General features: G+C 48.6%; 1 protein-coding gene across 10 annotated transcripts in view; it reads left to right on the top strand.

The window, feature by feature from the left end:
* Nucleotides 1–22,042, top strand: part of LOC130284900 (NXPE family member 4-like) — a 92,562-nt gene that overhangs the window by 31,203 nt on the left and 39,317 nt on the right. Inside the window, exon 2 of one of the 10 annotated variants that reach the window (XM_056535817.1) lies at nt 21,152–21,313. The exons of the other annotated variants lie outside the window; for them this stretch is intronic. The gene's annotated coding sequence lies outside the window, so the exon portion shown is untranslated. The remainder of the gene's footprint in view (nt 1–21,151; nt 21,314–22,042) is intronic. 10 annotated transcript variants of the gene reach the window in all.

Genomic DNA, 22,042 nt, shown 5'->3' on the forward strand with positions numbered 1-22,042 from the left:
AATATAACTACTATAATACTGCCTCCTATATACAAGAATATAACTACTATAATACTGCCCCTATATACAAGAATATAACTACTATAATACTGCCTTCTATATACAATAATATAACTACTATAATACTGCTCCTATATACAAGAATATAAGTACTATAATGTTGCCTCCTATATATAATAATATAACTAATATAATACTGCTCCTATATACAAGAATATAACTTCTATAATGTTGCCTCCTATATACAAGAATATAACTACTATAATACTGCCCCTATATACAAGAATATAACTACTATAATACTGCCTCCTATATACAAGAATATAACTACTATAATACTGCTCCTATATACAATAATATAACTACTATAATACTGATCCTATATACAAGAATATAACTACTATAATACTGCTCCTATGTACAAGAATATAACTACTATAATACTGCCCCATATGTACAAGAATATAACTACTATAATAATGCCCCTTTATACAACAATATAACTACAATAATACTGCCTCCTATGTACAAGAATATATCTACTAAAATACTGCTCCTAAATACAAGAATATAACTACTATAATACTGTCCCCTATATACAAGAATATAACTACTATAATACTGTCCCCTATTTACAAGAATATAACTACTATAATACTGCCTCCTATATACAAGAATATAACTACTATAATACTGCCTCCTATATACAAGAATATAACTACTATAATACTGCTCCTATATGCAAGAATATAACTACTATAATACTGCTCCTATATACAAGAATATAACTACTATAATACTGCTCCTATATACAAGAATATAACTACTATAATACTGCTCCTATTTACATGGATATAAGTATTATAATACTGCTTGTTACGCCTAGCGCTCCGGGTCCCCGCTCCTCCCCGGAGCGCTTACGGCGTCTCTCTCTCCGCAGCGCCCCGGACGGTCCCGCTGACCGGGAGCGCTGCACTGTCATGGCCGTCGGGGATGTGATTCGCACAGCGGGACGCGCCCGCTCGCGAATCGCATCCCAGGTCACTTACCCGTTCCCATCCCCTGCTGTCATGTGCTGGCGCGCGCGGCTCCGCTCTCTAGGGCGCGCGCGCGCCAGCTCCCTGAGACTTAAAGGGCCAGTGCACCAATGATTGGTGCCTGGCCCAATTAGCTTAATTGGCTTCCACCTGCTCCCAGACTATATCTGATCTCTGCCCCTGCACTCCCCTGCCGGATCTTGTTGCCTTAGAGCCTAGTGAAAGCGTTACTGTGTTTGTCCATACTGTGTACTTGACCTCCTGCTATTACCTTATTGACTACGATCCTTGCTGCCTGCCCCGACCTTCTGCTACGTCCGACCTTGCTTCTGTCTACTCCCTTGTACCGTGCCTATCTTCAGCAGTCAGAGAGGTTGAGCCGTGACAGTAGATCCGGCCATGGATCCCGCTGAGGTTCCCCTGCCTTATATCTCTGATCTCACCACGGTGGTCGCCCAGCAATCCCGACAGATCGCCCATCTAACCCACCAGCTGTCGGAAGTGTCCACCATGGTGCAGCAACTTCAGTCACAACTTCTGCCTCTGCTACAGCAGCAACCATCTCCTCCGCCAGCTCCTGCACCCCTTCCGCAGCGAGTGGCCACTCCTAGCCTCCGCTTGTCCTTGCCGGACAAATTTGATGGGGACTCTAAGTTTTGCCGTGGCTTTCTTTCGCAATGTTCCCTGCACTTGGAGATGATGTCGGACCAGTTTCCTACTGAAAGGTCTAAGGTGGCTTTCGTAGTCAGCCTTCTGTCTGGAAAAGCCCTGTCATGGGCCACACCGCTCTGGGACCGCAATGACCCCGTCACTGCCTCTGTACACTCCTTCTTCTCGGAAATTCGAAGTGTCTTTGAGGAACCTGCCCGAGCCTCTTCTGCTGAGACTGCCCTGCTGAACCTGGTCCAGGGTAATTCTTCCGTTGGCGAGTACGCCATACAATTCCGTACTCTTGCTTCTGAACTATCCTGGAATAATGAGGCCCTCTGCGCGACCTTTAAAAAAGGCCTATCCAGCAACATTAAAGATGTTCTGGCCGCACGAGAAACTCCTGCTAACCTGCATGAACTCATTCATCTAGCCACTCGCATTGACATGCGTTTTTCTGAGAGGCATCAAGAGCTCCGCCAGGAAAAAGACTTAGATCTCTGGACACCTCTCCCACAGTCTCCATTGCAATCTGCGCCTAGGCCTCCCGCCGAGGAGGCCATGCAAGTGGATCGGTCTCGCCTGACCCAGGAAGAGAGGAATCGCCGTAGGGAAGAGAATCTTTGTCTGTACTGTGCCAGTACCGAACATTTTTTGGTGGATTGCCCTATCCGTCCTCCACGGCTGGGAAACGCACGCTCGCACCCAGCTCTCGTGGGTGTGGCCTCTCTTGATGCTAAGTCGGCTTCTCCACGTCTCACGGTGCCTGTACGGATTTCTCCTTCAGCCAACTCTTCCCTCTCAGCCGTGGCCTGCCTGGACTCTGGTGCCTCTGGGAATTTTATTCGGGAGTCCTTGGTGAATAAATTCCGCATCCCGGTGACCCGTCTCGTCAAGCCACTCTACATTTCCGCGGTCAACGGAGTCAGGTTGGATTGCACCGTGCGTTACCGCACGGAGCCCCTCCTAATGTGCATCGGACCTCATCAAGAAAAAATTGAGTTTTTGGTCCTCTCCAATTGCACTTCCGAAATTCTCCTTGGACTACCCTGGCTTCAACACCATTCCCCAACCCTGGATTGGTCCACAGGGGAGATCAAGAGCTGGGGTACCTCTTGTTTCAAGGACTGCCTTAAACCGGTTCCCAGTACTCCCTGCCGTGACCCTGTGTGTTCCCCTGTATCCGGTCTCCCTAAAGTCTTTATGGACTCTGCCTGCCATAAGAAGTGCCTCTCCCCCCCTCCCAGTCCAGTCAGGCAAGCCTCGGTGCCTCCTCATGGCCCCCGTCCTGGTGTCACACTGCCCCATGCCAGGCCTCGCCCTCTGCCCTCCCTCCCCATTCCCACTCCTGCTGTACTGCCTGCCGTTGAGGAATCCCTCCATTCTTTCCCGGTGTCCTCATCCCAGGGGAGGCAGTTACCGGACAAAGAGAAGGGGAGACCTAAGGGGGGGGGGGGGTACTGTTACGCCTAGCGCTCCGGGTCCCCGCTCCTCCCCGGAGCGCTTACGGCGTCTCTCTCTCCGCAGCGCCCCGGACGGTCCCGCTGACCGGGAGCGCTGCACTGTCATGGCCGTCGGGGATGCGATTCGCACAGCGGGACGCCCCCGCTCGCGAATCGCATCCCAGGTCACTTACCCGTTCCCATCCCCTGCTGTCATGTGCTGGCGCGCGCGGCTCCGCTCTCTAGGGCGCGCGCGCGCCAGCTCCCTGAGACTTAAAGGGCCAGTGCACCAATGATTGGTGCCTGGCCCAATTAGCTTAATTGGCTTCCACCTGCTCCCAGACTATATCTGATCTCTGCCCCTGCACTCCCCTGCCGGATCTTGTTGCCTTAGAGCCTAGTGAAAGCGTTACTGTGTTTGTCCATACTGTGTACTTGACCTCCTGCTATTACCTTATTGACTACGATCCTTGCTGCCTGCCCCGACCTTCTGCTACGTCCGACCTTGCTTCTGTCTACTCCCTTGTACCGTGCCTATCTTCAGCAGTCAGAGAGGTTGAGCCGTTGCTAGTGGATACGACCTGGTCACTACCGCCGCAGCAAGACCATCCCGCTTTGCGGCGGGCTCTGGTGAACACCAGTAGTGACTTAGAACCGGTCCACTAGCACGGTCCACGCCTATCCCTCTCTGGCACAGAGGATCCACCTCCTGCCAGCCGGCATCGTGATACTGCTCCTATATGCAAGAATATAACTACTATAATACTGTCTCCTATATACAAGAAAATAACTATTATAATACTGCCCCTATATACAAGAATATAACTACTATAATACTGCTCCTATATACAAGAATATAACTACTATAATACTGCCTCCTATATGCAAGAATATAACTACTATAATACTGCTCCTATATACAAAAATATAACTACTATAATACTGCCCTCTATATACAAGAATATATGTTACGCCGAGCGCTCCGGGTCCCCGCTCCTCCCCGGAGCGCTCGCAGCGTTCTCTCATTCGCTCCGGGTCCCCGCTCCTCCCCGGAGCGCTCGCAGCGTTCTCTCATTCGTGCGCTGCGATATTACTCCCAGCCGGGATGCGATTCGCAATGCGGGACGCGCCCGCTCGCGATGCGCATCTCGGCTCCCGTACCTGACCCGTTCCCCGTCTGTGTTGTCCCGGCGCGCGCGGCCCCGCTCCTTAGGGCGCGCGCGCGCCGGGTCTCTGCCATTTAAAGGGCCGCTGCGCCACTGATTGGAGCAGCAGGCCTAATCAGTATTTCACCTGTGCACTCCTTATTTATACCTCACTTCCCCTGCACTCCCTCGCCGGATCTGGTTGCCATTGTGCCAGTGAAAGCGTTCCTTGTGTGTTCCTAGCCTGTGTTCCAGACCTCTTTCCGTTGCCCCTGACTACGATCCTTGCTGCCTGCCCTGACCTTCTGCTACGTCCGACCTTGCTCTTGTCTACTCCCTTGTACCGCGCCTATCTTCAGCAGTCAGAGAGGTTGAGCCGTTGCTGGTGGATACGACCTGGTTGCTACCGCCGCTGCAAGACCATCCCGCTTTGCGGCGGGCTCTGGTGAATACCAGTAGCAACTTAGAACCGGTCCACCAGCACGGTCCACGCCAATCCCTCTCTGGCACAGAGGATCCACCTCCAGCCAGCCGAATCGTGACAGTAGATCCGGCCATGGATCCCGCTGAAGTCCCACTGCCAGTTGTCGCTGACCTCACCACGGTGGTCGCCCAGCAGTCGCAACAGATAGTGCAACAAGGCCACCAGCTGTCTCAACTGACCGTGATGCTACAGCAGCTAATACCGCAACTCCAGCAACAATCTCCTTCGCCAGCTCCTGCACCTCCTCCGCAGCGAGTGGCTGCTTCCGGCCTACGTTTATCCTTGCCGGATAAATTTGATGGGGACTCTAAGTTTTGCCGTGGCTTTCTTTCACAATGTTCCCTGCACTTGGAGATGATGTCGGACCAGTTTCCTACTGAAAGGTCTAAGGTGGCTTTCGTAGTCAGCCTTCTGTCTGGGAAAGCTCTGTCATGGGCCACACCGCTCTGGGACCGCAATGACCCTGTCACTGCCTCTGTACACTCCTTCTTCACGGAGATTCGAAGTGTCTTTGAGGAACCTGCCCGAGCCTCTTCTGCTGAGACTGCCCTGTTGAACCTGGTCCAGGGTAATTCTTCTGTTGGCAAGTACGCCATCCAATTCCATACTCTTGCCTCCGAATTATCCTGGAATAATGAGGCCCTCTGCGCGACCTTTAAAAAAGGCCTATCCAGCAACATTAAAGATGTGCTGGCCGCACGAGAAATTCCTGCTAACCTGCATGAACTTATTCATCTGGCCACCCGCATTGACTTGCGTTTTTCCGAAAGGCGTCAGGAGCTCCGCCAGGATATGGACTTTGTTCGCACGAGGCGGTTTCTCTCCCCGGCTCCTCTCTCCTCTGGTCCTCTGCAATCCGTTCCTGTGCCTCCCGCCGTGGACGCTATGCAAGTTGACCGGTCTCGCTTGACACCTCAAGAGAGGACACGACGCCGCATGGAGAATCTGTGCCTGTACTGCGCCAGTACCGAACACTTCTTGAAGGATTGTCCTATCCGTCCTCCCCGTCTGGAAAGACGTACGCTGACTCCGCACAAGGGTGAGACAGTTTTTGATGTCAACTCTGCTTCTCCACGCCTTACTGTGCCTGTGCGGATATCTTCCTCTACCCTCTCCTTCTCTGCCATGGCCTTTCTGGATTCCGGATCTGCAGGAAATTTTATTTTGGCCTCTCTCATCAACAGGTTCAACATCCCAGTGACCAGTCTCGCCAGACCCCTCTACATCAATTCTGTTAACAATGAAAGATTGGACTGTACCGTGCGTTACCGCACGGAACCTCTCCTAATGTGCATCGGACCTCATCACGAAAAAATTGAATTTTTGGTCCTCTCCAACTGCACTTCTGAAATTCTTCTTGGATTACCGTGGCTTCAACGCCATTCCCCAACCCTTGATTGGTCCACAGGAGAAATCAAGAACTGGGGTACTTCTTGTCTCAAGGACTGTCTTAAACCGGTTCCCAGTACTCCCTGCCGGGACCCTGTGGTTCCCCCTGTAACCGGTCTTCCTAAGGCTTATATGGACTATGCTGACGTCTTTTGCAAGAAGCACGCGGAGACTTTACCCCCTCACAGGCCCTATGACTGTCCTATTGACCTCCTCCCGGGTACTACTCCACCCCGGGGCAGAATCTATCCTCTGTCTGCTCCAGAGACTCTTGCCATGTCGGAGTACATCCAGGAAAATTTAAAAAAGGGGGTTATCCGCAAATCCTCCTCTCCTGCCGGAGATGGATTTTTTTTTGTGTCCAAAAAAGATGGCTCCCTACGCCCTTGCATTGACTACCGCGGACTTAATAAAATCACGGTAAAAAAACGCTACCCCTTACCTCTTATCTCGGAACTCTTTGATCGCCTACAAGGCGCCCACATCTTTACCAAACTGGACTTAAGGGGGGCTTATAATCTCATCCGCATCAGGGAGGGGGACGAATGGAAGACTGCATTTAACACCAGAGATGGACACTTTGAGTATCTGGTCATGCCCTTTGGCCTGTGCAACGCCCCTGCCGTCTTCCAAGACTTTGTTAATGAAATTTTTCGTGATCTCTTATATTCCTGTGTTGTGGTTTATCTGGACGATATTCTGATTTTTTCTGCCAACTTAGAAGAACACCGCCAGCATGTCCGCATGGTTCTTCAGAGACTTCGGGACAATCAACTTTATGCCAAAATGGAGAAATGTCTCTTTGAATGTCAATCTCTTCCTTTCCTAGGATACTTGGTCTCTGGCCAGGGACTTCAAATGGACCCAGATAAACTCTCTGCCGTATTAGATTGGCCACGCCCCTCCGGACTCCGTGCTATCCAACGTTTTTTGGGGTTTGCCAATTATTACAGACAGTTTATTCCACACTTTTCCACTATTGTGGCTCCTATCGTGGCTTTAACCAAGAAAAATGCCAATCCCAAGTCCTGGTCCCCACAAGCGGAAGACGCATTTAAACATCTCAAGTCTGCCTTTTCTTCTGCTCCCGTGCTCTCCAGACCTGACCCATCTAAACCCTTCCTATTGGAGGTAGATGCCTCCTCAGTGGGAGCTGGAGCTGTCCTTCTACAAAAAAATTCTTCCGGGCATGCTGTGACTTGTGGTTTTTTTTCTAGGACCTTCTCCCCGGCGGAGAGAAACTATTCCATCGGGGATCGAGAATTACTGGCCATTAAATTGGCGCTTGAGGATTGGAGGCATCTGCTGGAGGGATCAAAATTTCCAGTTATCATATACACTGATCACAAGAATCTCTCCTATCTCCAGTCTGCCCAACGACTGAACCCTCGCCAGGCCAGGTGGTCGTTGTTCTTTGCCCGTTTTAACTTTGAAATTCATTTTCGCCCTGCTGACAAGAACATTAGGGCCGATGCCCTCTCTCGTTCTTCTGATGCCTCTGAAGTAGAGGTCTCTCCGCAACACATCATTCCTCCGGACTGTCTTATCTCCACTTCTCCAGCCTCCATCAGGCAAACTCCTCCAGGGAAGACCTTTGTTTCTCCACGCCAGCGTCTCGGGATTCTCAAATGGGGACACTCCTCCCACCTCGCAGGCCATGCGGGCATCAAAAAATCCTTGCAACTCATCTCTCGTTTTTATTGGTGGCCGACTCTGGAGACGGATGTTGTTGATTTTTTGCGGGCCTGTACTGTCTGTGCCCGGGATAAGACTCCTCGCCAGAAGCCTGCTGGTCTCCTTCATCCTCTGCCTGTCCCCGAACAGCCTTGGTCACTGATTGGTATGGACTTTATCACAGACTTACCCCCATCCCGTGGCAACACAGTTGTTTGGGTGGTCGTTGATCGATTTTCCAAGATGGCACATTTTATTCCTCTTCCTGGTCTTCCTTCAGCGCCTCAGTTGGCAAAACAATTTTTTGTACACATTTTTCGTCTTCACGGTTTGCCCACGCAGATCGTCTCGGATAGAGGCGTCCAATTCGTGTCTAAATTCTGGAGGGCTCTCTGTAAACAGCTCAAGATTAAACTAAACTTCTCTTCTTCTTATCATCCCCAATCCAATGGGCAAGTAGAAAGAATTAATCAGGTCCTGGGTGATTATTTACGGCATTTTGTTTCCTCCCGCCAGGATGACTGGGCAGATCTTCTACCATGGGCCGAATTCTCATACAACTTCAGAATCTCCGAGTCTTCTGCTAAGTCCCCATTTTTCGTGGTGTACGGCCGTCACCCTCTTCCCCCCCTCCCTACCCCCTTGCCCTCTGGTTTGCCTGCTGTGGATGAAGTGACTCGTGATCTTTCCACCATATGGAAAGAGACCCAAAATTCTCTTTTACAGGCTTCATCCCGGATGAAAAAATTTGCCGATAAGAAAAGAAGAACTCCCCCCATTTTTGCTCCCGGAGACAAGGTATGGCTCTCCGCTAAATATGTCCGCTTTCGTGTCCCCAGTTACAAACTGGGACCACGCTATCTTGGTCCTTTCAAAGTCTTGTGCCAGATTAACCCTGTCTCTTACAAACTCCTTCTTCCTCCTTCTCTTCGTATCCCCAATGCCTTCCATGTCTCTCTCCTTAAACCACTCATCATTAACCGCTTCTCTCCCAAACTTGTTTCTCCCACTCCTGTTTCCGGTTCTTCTGACATCTTCTCCGTGAAGGAGATTTTGGCCTCCAAGACGGTCAGAGGGAAAAAATTGTTTTCGGTGGATTGGGAGGGCTGTGGCCCAGAAGAGAGATCCTGGGAACCTGAGGACAACATCCTGGACAAAAGTCTTATCCTCAGGTTCTCAGGCTCCAAAAAGAGGGGGAGACCCAAGGGGGGGGGGGGTACTGTTACGCCGAGCGCTCCGGGTCCCCGCTCCTCCCCGGAGCGCTCGCAGCGTTCTCTCATTCGCAGCGCCCCGGTCAGACCTGCTGACCGGGTGCGCTGCGATATTACTCCCAGCCGGGATGCGATTCGCAATGCGGGACGCGCCCGCTCGCGATGCGCATCTCGGCTCCCGTACCTGACCCGTTCCCCGTCTGTGTTGTCCCGGCGCGCGCGGCCCCGCTCCTTAGGGCGCGCGCGCGCCGGGTCTCTGCCATTTAAAGGGCCGCTGCGCCACTGATTGGAGCAGCAGGCCTAATCAGTATTTCACCTGTGCACTCCTTATTTATACCTCACTTCCCCTGCACTCCCTCGCCGGATCTTGTTGCCATTGTGCCAGTGAAAGCGTTCCTTGTGTGTTCCTAGCCTGTGTTCCAGACCTCTTTCCGTTGCCCCTGACTACGATCCTTGCTGCCTGCCCTGACCTTCTGCTACGTCCGACCTTGCTCTTGTCTACTCCCTTGTACCGCGCCTATCTTCAGCAGTCAGAGAGGTTGAGCCGTTGCTGGTGGATACGACCTGGTTGCTACCGCCGCTGCAAGACCATCCCGCTTTGCGGCGGGCTCTGGTGAATACCAGTAGCAACTTAGAACCGGTCCACCAGCACGGTCCACGCCAATCCCTCTCTGGCACAGAGGATCCACCTCCAGCCAGCCGAATCGTGACAATATAACTACTATAATACTGCCCTTATATACAGTAATATAACTACTATAATACTGCCTCCTATACACAAGAATATAACTACTATAATACTGCTCCTATATACAAGAATATAACTACTATAATACTGCTCCTATATACAAGAATATAACTCCTATAATACTGCTCCTATATACAAGAATATAACTACTATAATACTGCTCCTATATACAAGAATATAACTACTATAATGCTGCTCCTATATACAAGAATATACCTACTATAATACTGCTCCTATATACAAGAATATAACTACTATAATACTGCTCATATATACAAGAATATAACTACTATAATACTGCCTTCTATACACATGAAAATAATCACAATAATGCTGCCCAATAATCCAAAATGGACACTATTCTATTCAATACTATTCCAAGGAGGTATATTTTAGGTATCTAACCTTTTCTCATGCCTATTTACAGGTGACATTACGTGCGTGTTTAACACCTTAAGGATCATGGACGTGTATACACGTCCAGGCTGAATGCACGTTCAGCCATTAGGACGTGTATACTCGTCCATGGCTCTCGTGGGTGCTTGTTACGCCGAGCGCTCCGGGTCCCCGCTCCTCCCCGGAGCGCTCGCTTCACTCCCTCCGCTGCAGCGCTCCGGTCACGTCCTCTGACCCGGGGCGCTGCGATCCTGCTGCCAGCCGGGATGCGATTCGCGATGCGGGTAGCGCCCGCTCGCGATGCGCACCCCGGCTCCCCTACCTGACTCGCTCCCCGTCTGTTCTGTCCCGGCGCGCGCGGCCCCGCTCCCTAGGGCGCGCGCGCGCCGGGTCTCTGCGATTTAAAGGGCCACTGCGCCGCTGATTGGCGCAGTGGTTCCAATTAGGGTTTTCACCTGTGCACTTCCCTATATTACCTCACTTCCCTTGCACTCCCTTGCCGGATCTTGTTGCCTTAGTGCCAGTGAAAGCGTTCCTTGTGTGTTCCTTGCCTGTGTTTCCAGACCTTCTGCCGTTGCCCCTGACTACGATCCTTGCTGCCTGCCCCGACCTTCTGCTACGTCCGACCTTGCTTCTGCCTACTCCCTTGTACCGCGCCTATCTTCAGCAGCCAGAGAGGTGAGCCGTTGCTAGTGGATACGACCTGGTCACTACCGCCGCAGCAAGACCATCCCGCTTTGCGGCGGGCTCTGGTGAAAACCAGTAGTGGCTTAGAACCGGTCCACTAGCACGGTCCACGCCAATCCCTCTCTGGCACAGAGGGTCCACTACCTGCCAGCCGGCATCGTGACAGTAGATCCGGCCATGGATCCCGCTGAAGTTCCTCTGCCAGTTGTCGCTGACCTCACCACGGTGGTCGCCCAGCAGTCACAACAGATAGCGCAACAAGGCCAACAGCTGTCTCAACTGACCGTTATGCTACAACAGTTGCTACCACAGCTTCAGCAGTCATCTCCTCCGCCAGCTCCTGCACCTCCTCCGCAGCGAGTGGCCGCTCCTGGGATACGCTTATCCTTGCCGGATAAATTTGATGGGGACTCTAAGTTTTGCCGTGGCTTTCTTTCCCAATGTTCCCTGCATCTGGAGATGATGTCGGACCTGTTTCCCACTGAAAGGTCTAAGGTGGCTTTCGTAGTCAGTCTTCTGTCCGGAAAAGCCCTGTCATGGGCCACACCGCTCTGGGACCGCAATGACCCCGTCACTGCCTCTGTACACTCCTTCTTCTCGGAAATCCGAAGTGTCTTTGAGGAACCTGCCCGAGCCTCTTCTGCTGAGACTGCCCTGTTGAACCTGGTCCAGGGTAATTCTTCCGTTGGCGAGTATGCCGTACAATTCCGTACACTTGCTTCAGAATTGTCCTGGAATAATGAGGCCCTCTGCGCGACCTTCAAAAAAGGCCTATCCAGCAACATTAAAGATGTTCTGGCCGCACGAGAAATTCCTGCTAATCTACATGAACTTATTCACCTAGCCACTCGCATTGACATGCGTTTTTCTGAAAGGCGTCAGGAACTCCGCCAAGATATGGACTCTGTTCGCACGAGGCGTTTCGTCTCCTCGGCTCCTCTCTCCTCTGGTCCCCTGCAATCTGTTCCTGTGCCTCCCGCCGTGGAGGCTATGCAGGTCGACCGGTCTCGCCTGACACCTCAAGAGAGGACACGACGCCGTATGGAGAACCTCTGCCTGTACTGTGCTAGTACCGAACACTTCCTGAGGGATTGTCCTATCCGTCCTCCCCGCCTGGAAAGACGTACGCTGACTCCGCACAAAGGTGAGACAGTCCTTGATGTCTACTCTGCTTCTCCACGTCTTACTGTGCCTGTGCGGATGTCTGCCTCTGCCTTCTCCTTCTCTACAGTGGCCTTCTTGGACTCTGGATCTGCAGGAAATTTTATTTTGGCCTCTCTCGTCAACAGGTTCAACATCCCAGTGACCAGTCTCGCCAGACCCCTCTACATCAATTGTGTAAATAATGAAAGATTGGACTGTACCATACGTTTCCGCACGGAGCCCCTTCTTATGAGCATCGGGTCTCATCATGAGAGGATTGAACTTTTGGTCCTCCCCAATTGCACCTCGGAGATTCTCCTTGGACTTCCCTGGCTTCAACTTCATTCCCCAACCCTGGATTGGTCCACTGGGGAGATCAAGAGTTGGGGGTCCTCTTGTTCCAAGAACTGTCTAAAACCGGTTCCCAGTAACCCTTGCCGTAACTCTGTGGTTCCTCCAGTAACCGGTCTCCCTAAGGCCTATATGGACTTCGCGGATGTTTTCTGCAAAAAACAAGCTGAGACTCTACCTCCTCACAGGCCTTATGATTGCCCTATCGACCTCCTCCCGGGTACTACTCCACCCCGGGGCAGAATTTATCCTCTCTCTGCCCCAGAGACTCTTGCCATGTCCGAATACGTCCAGGAGAATCTAAAAAAGGGCTTTATCCGTAAATCCTCCTCTCCTGCCGGAGCCGGATTTTTCTTTGTGTCCAAAAAAGATGGCTCCCTACGTCCTTGCATTGACTACCGCGGTCTTAATAAAATCACGGTTAAGAACCGCTACCCCTTACCCCTCATCTCTGAACTCTTTGATCGCCTCCAAGGTGCCCACATCTTCACTAAATTGGACTTAAGAGGCGCCTATAACCTCATCCGCATCAGAGAGGGGGACGAGTGGAAAACGGCATTTAACACCAGAGATGGACACTTTGAGTAGCTGGTCATGCCCTTTGGACTGTGCAATGCCCCTGCCGTCTTCCAAGACTTTGTCAATGAAATTTTTCGTGATCTGTTATACTCCTGTGTTGTGGTATATCTGGACGATATCCTAATTTTTTCTGCCAATCTAGAAGAACACCGCCAGCATGTCCGTATGGTTCTTCAGAGACTTCGTGACAACCAACTCTATGCCAAAATTGAGAAATGTCTGTTTGAATGCCAATCTCTTCCTTTTCTAGGATATTTGGTCTCTGGCCAGGGACTACAGATGGATCCAGACAAACTCTCTGCCGTCTTAAATTGGCCACGCCCCTCCGGACTCCGTGCTATCCAACGCTTTTTGGGGTTCGCCAATTATTACAGGCAATTTATTCCACATTTTTCTACCATTGTGGCTCCTATCGTGGCTTTAACCAAGAAAAATGCTGATCCCAAGTCCTGGCCTCCTCAAGCAGAAGACTCCTTTAAACGACTCAAGTCTGCCTTTTCTTCGGCTCCCGTGCTCTCCAGACCTGACCCTTCCAAACCCTTCCTATTGGAGGTTGATGCCTCCTCAGTAGGAGCTGGAGCTGTTCTTCTACAAAAAAATCCTTCCGGGCATGCTGTCACTTGTGGTTTTTTCTCTAGGACCTTCTCTCCAGCGGAGAGGAACTACTCCATCGGGGATCGAGAGCTTCTAGCCATTAAATTAGCACTTGAGGAATGGAGGCATCTGCTGGAGGGATCAAGATTTCCTGTTATTATCTACACCGACCACAAGAACCTCTCCTACCTCCAGTCGGCCCAACGGCTGAATCCTCGCCAGGCCCGGTGGTCTCTGTTCTTTGCCCGATTTAATTTTGAGATTCACTTTCGTCCTGCCGATAAGAACATTAGGGCCGATGCTCTCTCTCGTTCCTCGGATGCCTCAGAAGTTGATCTCCCTCCACAACACATCATTCCACCTGACTGCCTGATCTCCACTTCTCCTGCCTCCATCAGGCAGACTCCTCCAGGAAAGACCTTTGTTTCTCCACGCCAACGCCTCGGAATCCTCAAATGGGGTCACTCCTCCCATCTCGCAGGTCATGCGGGCATCAAGAAATCTGTGCAACTCATCTCCCGCTTCTATTGGTGGCCGACTCTGGAGACGGATGTTGGGGACTTTGTGCGAGCCTGCACTATCTGTGCCCGGGATAAGACTCCTCGCCAGAAGCCCGCTGGTTTTCTTCATCCTCTGCCTGTCCCCGAACAGCCTTGGTCTCTGATTGGTATGGATTTTATTACTGATTTACCCCCTTCCCGTGGCAACACCGTTATTTGGGTGGTCGTTGATCGATTCTCCAAAATGGCACATTTCATCCCTCTTCCTGGTCTTCCTTCTGCGCCTCAGTTGGCTAAACAATTTTTTGTACACATTTTTCGTCTTCACGGGTTGCCTACGCAGATTGTCTCGGATAGAGGGGTCCAATTCGTGTCTAAATTCTGGAGGGCTCTCTGTAAACAACTCAAGATTAAATTAAATTTTTCCTCTGCATATCATCCCCAGTCCAATGGACAAGTAGAAAGAATTAACCAGATCCTGGGTGATTATTTGCGACATTTTGTTTCCTCCCGCCAGGATGACTGGGCAGATCTCCTTCCATGGGCCGAATTTTCGTATAACTTCAGGGTCTCTGAATCTTCCTCCAAATCCCCATTTTTCGTGGTGTACGGCCGTCACCCTCTTCCCCCCCTCCCTACCCCCTTGCCCTCTGGTCTGCCCGCTGTGGATGAAATTTCTCGTGACCTTTCCATTATATGGAGAGAGACCCAAAATTCTCTCTTACAGGCTTCTTCACGCATGAAGAGGTTCGCGGATAAGAAAAGAAGAGCTCCCCCCGTTTTTTCCCCTGGAGACAAGGTATGGCTCTCCGCTAAATATGTCCGCTTCCGTGTCCCTAGCTACAAGTTGGGACCACGCTATCTTGGTCCTTTCAAAATTTTGTGTCAAATTAATCCTGTCTCTTATAAACTTCTTCTTCCTCCTTCTCTTCGTATCCCTAATGCCTTTCACGTCTCTCTTCTCAAACCACTCATCCTCAACCGTTTTTCTCCCAAATCTGTTCCTCCCACTCCTGTTTCCGGCTCCTCGGACGTCTTCTCGGTCAAGGAAATTTTGGCTGCCAAAAAGGTCAGAGGGAAAAATTTTTTTTTAGTAGACTGGGAGGGTTGTGGTCCTGAAGAGAGATCCTGGGAACCTGAGGACAACATCCTTGACAAAAGTCTGCTCCTCAGGTTCTCAGGCTCCAAGAAGAGGGGGAGACCCAAGGGGGGGGGTACTGTTACGCCGAGCGCTCCGGGTCCCCGCTCCTCCCCGGAGCGCTCGCTTCACTCCCTCCGCTGCAGCGCTCCGGTCACGTCCTCTGACCCGGGGCGCTGCGATCCTGCTGCCAGCCGGGATGCGATTCGCGATGCGGGTAGCGCCCGCTCGCGATGCGCACCCCGGCTCCCCTACCTGACTCGCTCCCCGTCTGTTCTGTCCCGGCGCGCGCGGCCCCGCTCCCTAGGGCGCGCGCGCGCCGGGTCTCTGCGATTTAAAGGGCCACTGCGCCGCTGATTGGCGCAGTGGTTCCAATTAGGGTTTTCACCTGTGCACTTCCCTATATTACCTCACTTCCCTTGCACTCCCTTGCCGGATCTTGTTGCCTTAGTGCCAGTGAAAGCGTTCCTTGTGTGTTCCTTGCCTGTGTTTCCAGACCTTCTGCCGTTGCCCCTGACTACGATCCTTGCTGCCTGCCCCGACCTTCTGCTACGTCCGACCTTGCTTCTGCCTACTCCCTTGTACCGCGCCTATCTTCAGCAGCCAGAGAGGTGAGCCGTTGCTAGTGGATACGACCTGGTCACTACCGCCGCAGCAAGACCATCCCGCTTTGCGGCGGGCTCTGGTGAAAACCAGTAGTGGCTTAGAACCGGTCCACTAGCACGGTCCACGCCAATCCCTCTCTGGCACAGAGGGTCCACTACCTGCCAGCCGGCATCGTGACAGTGCTGCACAGTGCACCCATGAGATCGCGGCCGGAACTCGGCTGTAACACACAGCCGGGACCCTGTCGCACTGCCGGGACCGAAGTAAACTTCAGTCCTGTCATTTTAACCCTTACAGCCGTGGTCGGAAGTGACCGCTGGCTGTAAATATTATGACAGAGGGAGGGAGCTCCCTCAGTCTTCCCTGCAGCACTCCGCAGCGCGATCGCGGGGTGCTGTGTGTAATCCCCGGCGGGCGGGGACCTGCGTTACTGCCGGGACAGAAGAAAACATCGGTCCCGGCAGTTTAACCCTTACAGCCGCGGTCGGAGGCGACCGCGAGCTGTAAGGAGTTTTGACAGAGGCAGGGGGCTTCCTCTGTCTCTCTCCTGTAGCACCCCACAACTATTGCGGGGTGCTACATGTTACCTGGGCAGCCGGGGGTCTTTACTAGGACCCCCAGGTCTGCCCCGGTTATTGCCTGACAGGACGTGCCAGAGGAACGTCCTGATAAGCTGTCTGCTAGTGTAAAACTGGCAGACAGCAAATAACTGCAATGCTTTGGAATACTAAGTCTTCCAAAGCATTAAGAAAAAGACAAAAAAAGTAAAAAAAAAAAGTGTAAACATTTTTAAAAAAGTGTAGAAATAAATAATAAAAATAAATTTATTAAATAAATATAATCAAAAATAAAAATGCATAATGTGTAGGATCACACGGCGCACATCTGCAGCATATTACATGCTGCGGATGCCCGCCAACAGTCACAATAACGAGCTTCCTGCTGCGGCTAGGTAGCTTTGTGTGTCCACTCATAGCGGTGGATTTCCTGCCGGCAGTCATGAGCGCATACACTGAGCTACCCAGCCACAGCAGTGATCTCGCCCCTTGTGACTGCTGGCGGTGCATCCGCGGTGTGAAATAAGCTGCGGATGTGCTCTGTGCCCCTACACTGCGCCCCGTTCATACTGTGTTTCTGCAGTGTTAGAGGTATCCGTCAGCATCACGTCAAAAAGAGTGATGTTGATGTATACTGTAGCAGCTCCATTTATTTCTGAATGAGACTGTTACAGTATACATTGGATCCCTTTTTTGACATGACAACGGACACCTATACTGCAGAAATGCAGTATGAATGGGGACTATTCATATAATGATGCCCTGAAAGCCAAAGGGCGCTCCTCTCTAGCCACACAATAAGGGCTCAATGTGCTCACTTTTGCCCTAGGTGAATACTTTAGGGGGTGTAGTTTTAAAAATAGTGTCACTTCTGAGGGTGCGGTATATATAATGGGGTCACTTCTGAGGGTGCGGTATTGTTCTGATAGCTGGAATGGTTTGCAAGTTGAAGTGTGGCCTATAATTTGTATAATCATATCCCGAAAGCTAAATGGGGCTCCTCTCCTTTTGGGTCCCACCATGTGGCCATGCAACCAAATATGGTCTAAGCGGGGATATTACCGAACACGGGACGAACAGCGTAATAAAATATGGGGCACCTTTTCTACCTTTCAGATGCAATGTACAAAAAATATGTCTCACAAATAATGCATTTGTGAAAGAAAAAAAAAGAAATTCCAGCTACACAAAATTTCCTACGTGGGTCCTACCACGCCGCTAAGGAACCAAATATGGCCTAAGCGGGGATATTTCCAAACATGGGCCGAGCATCTTAATAAAATATAGTGTGCCTTTCTTGCAATATCAGAAGTGATGTACAAAAAATATGTCCCACAAATGATGCATTTGTGCAAAAATGCTAATTTCGAATTTTTAACACTGACTTTGTAATAATTCCTGCAAAAAATCTATGGTGTTAAAATACTCACTGTACCCCCTAGAGAATACCTTGAGGGGTCTAGTTTTTAAAATGGGGTCATTTGGGGGGTGTTCCTATGTTCTACCACCTTCAAATTTCTGCAAACCTTGCATAGCACATAAAAAAAGATGTACTTTTCAAATTTTCAAAATGTCAAGTTAAATTGTTAGGCTTCTAATTAATTTAAAATGTGAATTAAAAACAAAAAAAAAATGCTGTCAAAATAAAGTAGACATCTGAAAGTATAAGTTTCATAAACTATTTGGTCAGTATGTATAAATATATGCAACCTATTAGTGTTAAAATAGCAAAAAATCTTACTTTTTTTTAAATTTCATGATTTTTTGCATTGTAAAAATAAAACTACAAATGATATCGTCTTACTTTTACTATGTACATGAAGGACAATTTGTGACAAAAAAACAATGTCAGAATTATCGTGATTGGCAAAACGTTACCAGAGTTATTCTCTAATAAAGACAGACATCCCCGATTTGAAAAAACAGGCCTGGTCTTTCAGGGGCATACAGGTTTACTTGTGCTGGCCCTTAAGGGGTTAACATTGGGACATCTTTGTAGTAAAAAATTGCATCTAATTCAGTCATCTGGGTTAATGTTGGAGATCCATAAAAATCTTTTATAGGCGTGATGCCCAACTGTGCCAAACACCTGTCTTAACGTATCTCATACTGACATTAAGCCTCATCTGGCCTCATTTACTAAGAGTTTCGGGTTTTTACTAATGGGAAATATTGTTTCAGACTTGTAGGATTCCTCTCTTTTTATTATGGGGAAAAGTCGGGAACATTTTCTGACCAGCTTTTTCTAGATGTAAATTTCCAGCCATTTATCCACAGGATTTTCTGTGAATTCAATAGTAAATAGGTCGGGTTGGGAAACCTAGCCCCTTTTGGGCCGACGACACCCATTTGTGACAGACCACGCCCCTTTTGGATCGACCACGCCCCCTTGTGACAGACCACGACCCTTTTTTTGGCTTTTAACAGTGCAATGTAGGGTTTGTCAGATTTTCCTAGCGCAGACTGGCGCAGACATGATGCAGACACTGGCCCTCATTTACTAAGAGTGTTGTGTAGGTTTCTTTTTTTAATTCCCTACAATTTTTTTTCCACGGTATTTACTAAGGTTTCCCTACAGTTTCCACTTTCCCTACATTTTGCTTTTTTTACACATGTTCTGATCTGTCAGGTTTTCCTCAGCTCAAATCCACCAAATTTTATGTGGAAACCTTAGTAAATATGTTGTTTTTTTGTGAAAATGTCGGGAACACGCCCCTTTTCGGAGACCACGCCGCTTTTCCACTGTGGCTACGGGTTTTCTTTGCAAAATGAAGAGTTAGCCGGAGTTTTTTCAATTCTGGCGCAAATTCTGGCGCACATTCTGGCGCAGACAGAATTTGTGGCGCAGATTCTGGCGCAGACAGAATTTGTGGCGCAATGCGACAGAATCTGGCGCACAACCCGACAAAACATGTTGGGTTTGCAATAGTAAATGAGGGCCACTATGCGCCAAAGTAACCCGACAAAAAATGGTCGATTTCAGCTTAGTAAATGAGGCCCATCATGTTTTATTATCTAGTCGCACCCAAGCAACACAGCCCTGCATTCAGTACACGCCTGATAGATGGTACAGGTGTTCAGTCTGTGCTCCAGCTATTTTAGACTGCTTTTTAAAGGGGTACTCAGATGCTCCAGTGTTCTGAACATTTTGTTTAGAACACTGGGACCCGGAGGCCATAATCATGATGTCATGACCACACACCCCTCATGATGTCACACCACGCCCCCTCAATTCTGTTGACATGCCTTCCCTTAGACATGAATGGAGGGGGTGTGGTGTGATGTCATGAGGGGCATGACCATGACATCACTACCACTCCCAAAGGAACCCCGCGTTTGTTGTGTGCTGCTGGAGATCACCGGTGGCCCTAGCAGCGGGACCCTGCGATCACACATCTTATCCCCTATCCTTTGGACAGAGGGTAAGATGACCAGCAGCGGACTACCCCTTTACGCTAACAATTTTTGAGCCCATCACACGTGTGTTTAGAGATTTATTAAATTAGGGTGGGTTCACACCATGATTTTTCTATACGGTTTCGGCATACGGTTTAATAAAAAATAAAACGTATGCAACCTTACAGAAAACCGTGCCCATAGACGTCCCATTCAAAACATAATGTATACGGTTGTCTCCGTTTTTCAAACCATACGTTTTTTAACTTTTTTTTTCTGGCCAGAAAACCGTGGCCTACCACGGTTTTTGGTCCGGGTGAAAAACCGTACCAAACCGTATACGTTTTTTTAACATGGGAGTCAACATATATTTTTTTTAACATGGGACTACAGAACCATACGTTTTTTGACTTTGCACTTTTTTTTTTCTTGGTATTTCAATCAAACAAGTGAAACTTTATTCCTAATGGAGTGAAAAGTTAAAAACGTATAAATTTTTCTTAAAAAACGGACGCAACCGGACATCATTTTTCAAACCGTATACAGATAAAAATTTGTACACACGTTTTGATACAGTTTAGTCAGGTTTTGAGGAATCCGTTTTTTTTTTTTTTTATCAAAAACCTGATACGGGAACTGTATTGCATTGTATTGCAAAAATGTGGTGTGAACCCAGCCTTACAGTAACGCTTTCAGATCTATTTAGGCATAATATAAGGAAACTATGTGGTGGTATATGGTTCTTATTATTTGGACAATATATGGTGCTATATGAACACTATATGGTAGTATTATTTAGTAATCACATGGCAATAAAATTTGGAAACTTATACGTGTTATTCTTTGAACACTGCTAGATGTCATTTGGAAATTGTGTCAGTATTATTGGGCACCATTGCATGGGAATTATAAATCATGTCATGGTGGTATAATCGTAACATTGTATGATGGTATTATTTGGACACTCTTAGGTTGTATGTTTTTGCCTTTAAAAACAGAAAACCTTTTGCCATTAAAAACAAAGTAATATGCCATACATATTTCCATCGTACTGTTATGTAAAAAAAAAAACTGACAGGAATGAATTCAACATTATATAAAGGCCAAATAATACCGCCAAACTTTGACCACATATTGCCACCACATAAAACTAAAAATGACTAATAATTATCACTATGCTGTTACTGCTAAAACCTAGTATACCAAAGCCAATATTACCAATAATAACACTATACAAGGGACAAATAATGCCTCCACATCCTGACCACATTTTGCCACTGCCTAATCACTTAATAATACCGCCATACTGTTACTGAATAAAAACCATAGCATGGGGGTAGTTACAATCCAAATGCATCAAGTGACTCACAGTCTTCTCTGATTGGAGTCATCACCTTTTTTTTTTTTTTTGTTCTTCTCCATCCAGCCAAGACCGTCATGATGATTTCATCTAGCCAAAATATATTTCCACAGAATCTGTCAGACAAACCTCTTAGGTTTTGCATTTTCCCAATTCCATCTTCATCTGTTCTTCACTCACAATGTCTCAAATGGTAAAAATGCTCATTGGGGGTAGATAATTGCTCCAGTAAGTATATTGTTGTCCCAGTAGGTTGATAATTGTCCCTTAATAGGGTAGATGGTTGCCTCCCCCCCCTATTGGGTAGTGAGATGTCTTCCAGTAAGTTGAGAGTTGCACCCCACTAGGTAGATAGTTGCTCCCCTAGTAGGTGGATAGTTGCCCACCAGCTGGTAGATATTTGCCCACCCCCTTAGTTTGTTGAGAGATGCCACCAAGAAAGTAGAGAGATGTTTCCCACTAGATAGTTGCCCCCTGATAAATAGATGTCCCCCTAGGCAGATAGTTGCCCCCTATAAAGTTAAGAGTTTTCCTCTACTAAATAGATAGTTGCCCCCTAGTAGTAGTTAGTAGTTGTCCCCCACTAGTGAGATAGCTACTCCCCCTAGAAAGTAGTTGTCCTCCGCTGGGTAGGTGGTTTCCTCCTAATAATCAGTTGTCCCCTGCTAGATATTTAGTCCGCACCTCAAAAAGTAAAGACTTGTCCTCCACTAGATGTTTTCTTTAAAAAAATATATATATATTAATTCAAAAATATATAATAATAATATAAATATATATATATATATATATATATATATATATATATATAGAAAGTCCATAAAAAGCAGCACATCCAGAATAGTGGAATGGGTGCAAGCCTATTGAACCTCAGTGCTCCGGTTCTTACTAGATATGCAATGGATAAAGGCAGCACACCACGATAATGTAATCCAAAAACTGTGAATTTATTCCATG

Source organism: Hyla sarda, chromosome 8, assembly GCF_029499605.1.
Source record: "Hyla sarda isolate aHylSar1 chromosome 8, aHylSar1.hap1, whole genome shotgun sequence".
Classification (NCBI taxonomy): Eukaryota; Metazoa; Chordata; class Amphibia; order Anura; family Hylidae; genus Hyla; species Hyla sarda.